This window comes from Anarhichas minor, unplaced genomic scaffold (assembly GCF_050575085.1).
Source record: "Anarhichas minor isolate MPS153535 unplaced genomic scaffold, ASM5057508v1 ptg000114l, whole genome shotgun sequence".
Taxonomy (NCBI): domain Eukaryota; kingdom Metazoa; phylum Chordata; class Actinopteri; order Perciformes; family Anarhichadidae; genus Anarhichas; species Anarhichas minor.
Window position 1 is genome coordinate 61,751 of NW_027466560.1, and position 9,991 is coordinate 71,741.

A 9,991-nucleotide genomic window follows, 5' to 3' on the forward strand; every position below is an offset into this window, starting at 1 on the left:
GTAAATCATAACAGCGTTTCACTCAGTACAGTCTGTGGGTACAAACCAACAGGTTGGTGAGCTCGAGGCCACTGAGGGCCGTCCCAGGATCAGCGCCTCCTGCTGGTCGGTCGCGGCTCCTGCACTGAAGGGGCACCGGCCGTCCTGCTCATGCTGTCGGCTCAGCGTCTGTAGAAGTGTCTGATCGCAGTGTGTTCATTACTGGGGATGTGTGTCCAATCCAGCAGCGTCTGCTTCATTTCAAGTATATCAGGGTTATGTCTTCATATAATATAGAAGTAATATCGTTCATTACTATCAATCAATATTTTCTTACTGAACCTCTAGTCACTTATAATTAAAACCTCGTCAATCAATCGTGCTTTACAAAGTGTTGTTTCTGGGATAAAGATAAAGGTTTCTGGTGAGTTGTAAAATTAATAAATCAAAGTTAAACCAACACAGAAGATTTGGACTTGAGTGAAAATAAAAACAGTCTAATGGCAGAAGTTCCTAAAACCTCTAAAGTATTGAATTAAATGTTTAATATCTGGGAAGGAAGGAGAGGAAAAGTAAGACGAGGAGCCCAAAGTAAGTTCTCTCTTTGCGAGCCAGCACCAAGAGAAGACCCTGCTTCTGCGAGGAGCTGCCGTAGCGAGTTTATTTACAATTCACAAAATACAGGTTCAAGCTTTTTCACATTAGTGTCGTCTGACAAACAAGTCCCCGCTCCGTCTTTGGTTTCCCAACCTTTAAACTTTTTAAACACATTATTAAAACTCTCTTCACCCATTTAATCCGCATTTGAATTTAGAATAATCCAGTTTTTTACTTTGTTGCCACTTTCCAGAAGACTATCCGACGGCTTTTTCCACAAAAAGCCTGAATTCTTCCAGCGTTTTGATCAAATGTTTCAGTTTTCTACTTGAATAACTCAACATACAGGTTGGCTTGAAAACGTAGCTGGTCCGATTTTCAATCCATATTTATATATATACTATTTTATATACAATTTCATCCTCTTATGGCTTTGAACCACATTACATCTCTATGGGATGATTTTCTGTAGCAGTTGTGCGTTGGCTGTTCGGCGGCTAACTGAAGGCATGTGCACAAGTTACCTTTCTTCTGCGTACTTGTTTTAATGTCAAAGTTACTTTTCTTTTTTGTCCTAACGATGAGAAAGAAGTCTCTATTAAGTGCTAGGATGCTGTGCGCTTCGAAAATAAAAATAAAACGTAAAAGCGATCGTCTAAGGCAAACACTCGCGCTGTTTTTGTTCTGTAAGAAGAAGAATCCTTCGTTTATAAACTCTGATGTTGGATCATCTTCCGTATGATCGATTTGTTGTGTTAGAACAGAAATGAAGCGGCACGAGTCCGTCAGTGACGTGAACACCGACGATGACGATCATTCACACGCGAGTGGACATTAGAGACTCTCACTGTGGTTTCATGATAACAGTTAACACAGATTATTGTGACTCTCTGTGTTGTTAACACAGTGGGTCGCTCAGCTACGCTGTGATGAGTCTCAGCTGATCTCTATGAAGTCCACACACACACACACACACACACTGTAGCACACACACCTTAAGTGTTGATGGAAGTTAGCATCAAACTGGTTCCCTCCACTAAAACAGATTATTATTTTTTTCATAGGATTTTGGATTATTGCAGAAAATGAACTCTGTAACAAACAATTATGAAACTCACGTTGTGTTCACAGCAAGATCACAGATTAAATGTGTAGGTCTGGGTCAATATGGAGAATATAACGTTGTTTTACCAAATACCTCGATATCGTCAGGTTAACTATTGGTGCTTCCACAAAAAATGAGATTTTTGATAAATAATCATCAGTAACGTGGATTTGATTCTTGTTATCATGCGACTGCAACGCAGCCTTTAAAACCAGGAACACTGATGTCATATCACCATAAATAAAATCTAAAACAATATTGGTTTAATATCAATACATCGCCCCGCCGTGGTGTGAATGTAATCAGCAGAAGTACAACGCTAACGCTCGGCTATAAACTAACCTTTGGTGACGTAAACCCAACGAGGACGTTACTCGTCTTAACTCTCGTTAGCAATCGTCTTTTAAGACACGTAGAAGCTTCTGAGTTCACCAGAGGGGAGTTTACCGACGTATTTTATATCGTAGAACAAAACGTTAAAATCTCTTCAGCTACCATTAACCACAGAACTTATTTCAGACATCTCACCAAAAACACACCGGCGTTAAGACGAGGGGACAGGAAGTCTCTATACTCGAGGATTCTTTTATCCAAAACTAAACAACAAGAAGGATATATTACAGGCTTTGTGTCGCCCACATGATGTAATAGTTACTGTACAGCAGCACTTGTATTCAAACTAATTGGATGTTGCTGATTCTGTAATTCTCCAGCTGGTTTCTGTTGAGCTGTGCGCCCCCCGGTGGTCAGGAGGTGATATGGTCGTAACACCGACGCAGCTCTTCAGTATTTGTGTCGGGATGAACCGTGTTCTGGTTCTGACCTCAGACACACTGGATTGTAACTAGGACATTAAAGTAGGAGTTCTAGCCCTTTGTATGTTAAAAAAAAAAGATACAATTTCTACACAGTTGATTGGAAGTGAATGTAAACACCTTAAAGCTCAGAGTCATAGTTCAGTTAGACTGTCTCACAGACTTTACTCTGCGTTGAAGAACGTTGAGTTGGGCGAGTTTAGGGAACCAGGACTTCCGGTCAGCGATTTAAAGGCCTGTTTTCTATCAGATGGATGTTAATGGACATTAACCCCGATAATAAAGTAGCCGTCTCCTAACATTCGTACGTGTCCTCGCCTGCTATGAAATAGATCAAACTCGGTTAATAGATCTCAGTAAACAAAATAAAAGTTTGCTCAAAGAATCTAAACTCTGGATCTTTCCAAACTCGTTGTGTTTTGCCCGAAACCCCAAAATCCTCGACCGCCAGATGTTTTATTTGTCGCCGTCACGATCTCCGCGCAGCCGCCTCTCGTGCTGCCGCTTGGTGATGATGTATTTGAAGAACTCGTAGACGGACCAGCTGATGGCCGTGGAGGGCATCTGGTAGATGACCCGGGCTTGGCCGCCTTTGAAGAAGGCCGGCGCCCCCCCCATCCTGTACACCGTCCGAAAAGCCTCTCCGAGGCCGGAGATGTGCCGGACGCCGGCGGACGCTCCCACCGCCGCCCCGCCGGCCGTCGCCGCCTCGGCCCGGATCACGTGTATGGCCTGAGCCTCCTGCGTGTTGAGGAGCGTCTTGCAGACGTCGAGCGGGGTGGTGATGGCGGCGGCGAGGGCTCCCGCCAGCGCGCCTGACACGACGTGGGACGACGGGTTGTACTGTCTGTGCGGGTTGAGCAGCTCCTGGAGGTACTCGTAGGTCATGAAGTGGAGCGCCTGGAAGGGCACGTTCATGGTCAGCTGGGTGGTGAAGCTGCGGTAGAACGCGGCCGGCCCGTCGTGCCTCAACAGAGACGCCGCGCAGTGAAGCACGCCGCAGTACGGAGAGTTGAACATCTGCATCCGCTGTTTCACAACTGAAGAGAGAAGAGACCAAAAATAAATGTTTGTATTTTACGTGATTGCTCAATCTAACGGGGAACTGGAAAGAGGAACTCTGAGGAAAGCAGGAACACTAGAAAGACAGGAAGGAAGAAGTGGAACCAAACTGTCTCAAAAACATCGTTTTTCTTAATACAATTAATGACAATTATTAGAATTATGAGCACATCTCTGACAAGACAAAAAGTGGTGATTTTGTGTGATTGTTTTCTACATATCTGTCGATTCAATCAACTAATCGAGAAGTTGACGTGTTAGTGGAATAAGAATTCCTCTGCTGGAGAACAGCAGTACTTATTTTGCTCAAAACAACACAAAACAGTCTGTTGGTCTCAACAGAAATATGATGATTAATACATATAAATGAATGTCCCTCATAGACTGAACTGTCGCAGTAACGTTGGGGTTTACAGCCGAGTCTGTAGCGCCATCAAGTGTCCTGATGGTAGAATGACACCGTCGGGGATTTAAGGCTCTTTGAAAGGAGGACTTCTATAAATAGACCAACAGAGAGCTAAAACGATTTTTATGGATTAAAACAAATCTTGCAATTATTAGTGTCAATGATGCATTATTAGAGTTAGTGTAAACAGCTCATAATTCATCTCTAATATTTACTTATGTTGTACGTCTCCTCACACATCATAACTTTATTATCCACCTTCACTAAATCCTCATTTTCACTACTGAGCAGAGCCTGAAGGCACCATAATGTAACTGAAGTGAACCTCCGTTGGTTAGCCGTTAGCGGTGCTGCTAACGTAACTAGCTCTCCTGTTGATTTAAACACCGATTGATTGTTTACCTTCGGCTGGGTTCATGATGACGTCATGCAGCACTGTGGCCATGCAACCGGCCACTCCTGTAGAGCAGAGAAAACCATTAAGATGAAGCTCAAGCCTCAACAACGTCCTCCACTGTCATCAAACTGACATTTAAAATCAAACAAGTGCCTTAAAAGGAGTTGATAAATAGTGTTTTAGAAGCTACGGTACATTTGAGCATCATGGGTGAAAAATGTTCATCTTACCATTTGCAAAGTGGCTGTTGGCTCCAGGGTGGATGGCGTCGCTGAGCGAGAACTTGATCTTCTCGTAGCTGGCGAAGTAGAGCGCGTGAGCAGGCCCCGCCCCCACCGCCAGCACGTTCACCCCTCTGATTGGTCGCCACACGCCCTCCGTCCGCACAATCTGCTGCAGGGCGTCCATCACGTTCCTGTAGCGCGCCCCCGGCTCCGGGTGAAGGCTCTGCATGCGAGTCTGGTGTGAGAGGAACAGACAGATGCGTAAGACTAGATGTTACTAGTCAACAGTTACGTTCACGTCACGCTGGAATGTTCACATGGTCTGTTCCACAGAGCTAACGTAGGCCCAAATACAAGCCCCAAGCTCGATTAACGTCAGGTGACAAGCTAACAGGCCTAGCCCTGGCTAACGGGGCCAACTCTAGCTAACAGGGCAAGTTAATAAGTATTTTTCATAAATCATTTCCAGCTTGACAGAACTAGTTCATTCTTTTTTAGATCGGTACCTGATGCTCACACAAAGAAAAACTTACAATGCATCTCAAACCATCAAAGTTCAGGACGTCAACAGTCCTGCTAATATCTGAACAACCAGGTGATGGATCGTTAAAGACAAATGAAGCTTGGGTGACTAAGTCAAGTTGTAGTTTCACTATTCTGTGTACAAATTTCTAGTAGTTTGTGTCGCACACATCCCACTCAGAGTCTGCCAACTAAAAAAAAAAAAAAAAAAAACCACACCAACTTGCGGCAGAGTTAATTTAAAGCGTCAGAGAAACGAACGCAGTAGAAGTCGCTAACCACAAACCACGAATGAGGACGGAGAGAGCTGAACGCAGCCAGGAAGGGTTGCAAAAACAAAACAAAAAAACAGCCCACCGCTCAGATAAGCATCACTGTAAGCATAACAAACTAAATTCCCCCAGAAGAAGATGGCGCAATCGTCAAGTTTTTCCTAACATGCAATAAGTGACCTTCTCCTGCCTCCTACACCCTCAGGCGGACATGGTGGTCCTCCTTCTAGGAAATGGTGACTCACATGGAATGTGCTCAGTCATCCACCGTATGAAAAACATATTCAAGTCTGGTGGGGGGGAGAAAGAGAAACCAAAAACTGAATCAGGTGTCAACAACAGACAACACCGAGGGCTTTGTGTTCACGACACTTCTTCGCACGGTAACGGAGTACCGTGTACCATTATTAAGACTCAGGAGAGTACGGCAGCTGAAGCTTGCATGCAACGCAAGACAACCATTTTAAAGCTGCATTTGTCAACTCACGAGGACCTCAGTCACACAAGCAACAGCTGAGAGGCACTCACGGCGGAGTCACCGGCTCACTCTTGTGACATATGGTGTTGTGTATTGCTAACAGGAAGTGAAGAAGACCATGATACATGTTTGTAGCACTGGATACTTTGACTAAAAGATCTGAATTTTGTGCCTTTAAAATGTATTATGCACGTACTGATATTTCAGAGACGGTCATGTTCTCTGTGTTGGCATTACAAGCACATTACAAATGTTATATTTTTATCTTTGTGTCACGTGTTACTCGTCCACTCATCAGTCACTGTAGCCGGTGATGTTTGAGACAACACGGTGCCATGTATTTATAATCACACCTTCAATCAGACTGTTACTGGAAGCGAAAGACGTTTCAACAAGGAAGTAAATCTCTGACATTCTTTGTCTTTACAGACGTCAGTCACGTCAATGTCCTCGGAGTCACTGTGTCGGAAATCAATTAGCTGCTTGATAACTTCGAAACAATCAAGTCTGTATTTTCCGTTTCCATCTGTGATAAAATTGTGTTTTTCTGTCTCGTTATGTTGAGCAGATTAATGTTTAGTGAGCGGTACACCATCAGTCTAATAGACACAGGGGTGTTTGTCTACACTTCACTAAGACATCTAGGATGAGGACATCTTGTTGCAGTGTGCTTAAGTTTGGTATTTAATGTTGTTGTTTTTGCCAAGCACCAACACCCTGGAAGGGGCAAGTAAGAGAGTACATGCGTGTGTGTGTGTGTGTTTGACTCAAATCTGGCCGATGAAAACCCTCGAACAAGTAATGCAACTCTCAATTTATCCTGACGACTAACAGAAGAGACAGTCCACTCCACTGATTCTACGCATCAAACTGTGTTTGAAAGTCTTGGCGAGTACTACGGCATATATGAAAAGTTGTATACGGTACTTTGTAAGCTACCCGTCCTATTATAATTGGACTGTTTTATTGTATCTTTGTACCAATAAATAAAATGGGAGAGCCGCTGGAAGTCGGTCAACAGAATTTAAGTTTACAAACAGAAGAGATCAGGTTTAAAGTAACGCTGTAAAGCCCTCGGATGAATGAGGAAACAGGAAACTGAGTCTGAAATTAGTGGCAAGAATGAACAAAGAGATAAAAGATGTTTGCCAACCATGAACGAAGATTGTGAAAATAGGGAATCTTGGGGACGAGGAAGTTGCCCGCCAAACATTACTGGAAAATGAATACATTTATATATATATATATATATATATATATATATATATATATATTTGTAAAGCACTTCCTCCTTCTACTGAAACAGGCAGCCACAGTCTGGACCGGAGGGGTAACAGAAAGAAAACACATTAAAGATCGTTCACCTTTTCTCTTAAGTTACGTACTCATTTAATTTAGGTTCATGGAGCTCAGTTTAAAAAAAAAAAAAGGAGCTTTTTGTTTCATTTATTTGTTCAATGCTTTCTATAAATGATGAAACAGATGTCAACATTGGAGTTTGGCAAACTGTATTAACATTAAATTATCTTTCTTGACAATACTGATGCATTTTAACAAGTCATAATCACTATGTGACCATTTACAATGACCACCCACCCACCCACACCCACACACACACACACACACACGGATGAGCTAATCATCAAGGAATTTGTTGTGAACAAGAGCTTTGTTTGATGGACCACAGCTCAGTGAGAACTGGTTGTTCTTTATCTTGTGACACAACACAAAGAACTCGAGTCTGTATGAAGAGCATGTATACCTGTAGGGTTTTAATTTCCTCCATTAGTATGTAGTGCACTGCATTGTGGGTCAATAGTGTTGCATCAAACCACACTCTAGTCTAGATTAAGTGAATTTATTATGCGTAACAAGCACCGGTGAACTTCTGAAGGCTAAACAATCTACTTGGTTAGAAATAGCATTTATGTGTTACTCAAACAGTGAGAAACACATGAGTGCAGAGGTTTACAGTCAAAGTTCAGAGATCTGTTAGAAAGTCATGTGACATCTGTCATATTATACAAGACTTGTCTTCAGGGAGATTACAGCATTGTAGTAAAACTGTGCAACTCCTGATAAAGGAGAAAAATACCAGGATGAATAGTGAATCGAACTGTGTCCACTCCACTGTTGACAGTTTTTACAATAACAATAAAAAAGTAGTATGGTTAGGTAATCATAAAACTATCTAGTTATGTAATCTATATTAGTTTACAGTAAATACACACACACACACTACCATCTTCAAAACCAAGGTGTGTGTGTGTTATTTCATAGAATTCATCCATCTATACTGTCGACTGTCGATCTAGTGACAGACGGACCCCTCTGTGTTAATCATCTACTTCTTTCTCTTCACGGACTTTCCCCTTTAAATCCTCAGTGAACAGACCAATATTCACATCAACTATCTAACATTATTTGTGTAAAAAAAAAAGTACAAAAATGAGGAATATCATAACAATGACAATGTCTCTCAATTGAGATATACCCATTTGAATAAGAACTGTGAAAAAAGTGTTGATTTAAGTAAGATTCCACTAAAAAGGAGCGACAGGTCAGTTAAGGACATGTCCGATAATGGATGCATGTTGACCAGAAAGGCGCAACTGCTGCTAGCTAGTAGGCTCGTGAGAGGAGACGCAACTGTCAGTTTGTAATTACACAAATAATTAACTAAATGAACGTTGAAATGTTGTAAACATACTCACTCGGGTTGTTTTTCAGTGACAACCTTGTGTTGCGTTATTTTATGTTTATGTAATGTTAGTTAACTGACCTCTGTTAGCTACGGTTAGCCCTGTTAGCTGAGGTTTGCCCCGTTAGCTACAGTTAGTCCCGATGGCTATAGTTAGCCCTGTTAGCTCGTAGCCTGACGTTAATCGAGCTCGGGGCTTGTATTGGGCCTACGTTAGCTCTATGGCTTAACGTGACGTGAACGAGGCATGCAGACGTTTCTAAATAAGCAGCGTGTTGCTTCAGTACCTTGACACAGTCGATGGGGTACATGAGGCAGTGCTCCATGATTCCAGCCACGGATCCTGCCAGCATGTGTGTGCTGGTGGCGGCTCCTTGCGGCAGTCCTTCATAGTCTATCTCAGGCTCCTCCACAGAGGTCGAGGTCTCCGGAGTTACTCGATGCAACATCTGCTCCCCCGTCATTCTCTGCGAAAGAGACCCAACAAACTTCCCCGTGGCGTCCAGCAGCCTGCCGCCAATCCATCGAAGCTCTGCCCCGGCTGTCTACGCCCGGCGTTTCCATAGACGTTTCTCCGTGGACCTGGAGTCCAGGCGGGTGGGACCTCGGTGGGTTTGTCCAGGAAGTCACGCTTAGAAGCGGAAGCTGATTGGACATGGTTGACTGTCAATCACTACCAGTCCCTCCAATTGGCCGAGTCTGTCTCGTAATAAGGCGGGTAAATAAAGTGGGCGGAGTTTCAGCGTCACGTGGGTGTTGATGATTTTGTAACATCAGGAAGTCACGTGTATTTACGGGAAGCGTTTTAAACGGGACGTCCCAAACTGGAATTATAACTATATATATACAAAATATACACAACTTTGGATTTAAATATCACAGTATAACTTATATTGTCTACTTAATTATCTGAACCTATTAGCTTTTGCGATACGATAATATAAGATAAGATAAGATAAGATAAGATAATATAAGATAAGATAAGATAAGATAAGATAGACTTTATTGTCCAGAAGGAAATTAATTTGTCTTGGACACACATCGTAGAGTATCTGCTGTTTAAAAAACTAAATGTAATGTTTTAATAATATTGGATAAAATAAGAGCAACATACATGTTGTTCTACACTCTCCATATAGATAATTTATTGTAAGTCAATTAAATTAAATTAAATTGACATTAACAGCTGCAGCAATTATGAGGAAAACTAACTGTGTAGTTTGTCACCACTCACTTTAGATATCAATTACTTTGTGGGATACAAAAAAATGCACACATGACTGTTGAATAAAATCTCACACAGAAAGTCTCTCTAGTGCAACAAGACGATTCTATTCAAATTGTCCTCGTTGATTTCTATCTCTTCGCTCATAAGAACGTCCGCCGTTGGTCGGGCTGAATGAAGAGACGGTGACAAATATGAACTCTGAAGA

General features: G+C 42.3%; 1 pseudogene; it reads right to left on the minus strand.

The window, feature by feature from the left end:
• Positions 1-571: 571 nt before the first annotated feature.
• On the minus strand, positions 572-9,122 carry LOC142940089 (mitoferrin-2-like; annotated as a pseudogene).
• Between the last annotated feature and the right edge of the window lie 869 nt (positions 9,123-9,991).